Raw genomic sequence first — 355 nt, forward strand, 5'->3', positions numbered from 1 at the left:
CAGGTCCTAGAGTGTTTCCTTCTGCTTGTGAAGGAATGGCTGTATGTACTGACTTCTGGCACCCTGCAGTTATCATGTCTGCCCTGAAAGCATTGCCCTTGTTTAATCCAATGAGGGTAAGTGGTTTCCTAGGAAAAGAAGCATTCTATAGGTAGATGCAAGGGAATTGTTTCTTATATGGTTTATCTGCATAGCCATCTAGGAATGGCAGATATGTTCCTGGTAAGGGCTGGGAAGAAGGCATTTGACAAAGTCAGCGAAAAAACTAAGAGGAAGAAAAGAATGATTTTCTTTTAAGGAAAAACAATTACAATGTGCAGGGCAAACCTGACAAGCTGGCATTCTGGAGCAGGAA

Source organism: Alligator sinensis, unplaced genomic scaffold, assembly GCF_000455745.1.
Source record: "Alligator sinensis unplaced genomic scaffold, ASM45574v1 scaffold989_2, whole genome shotgun sequence".
Lineage (NCBI taxonomy): Eukaryota > Metazoa > Chordata > Crocodylia > Alligatoridae > Alligator > Alligator sinensis.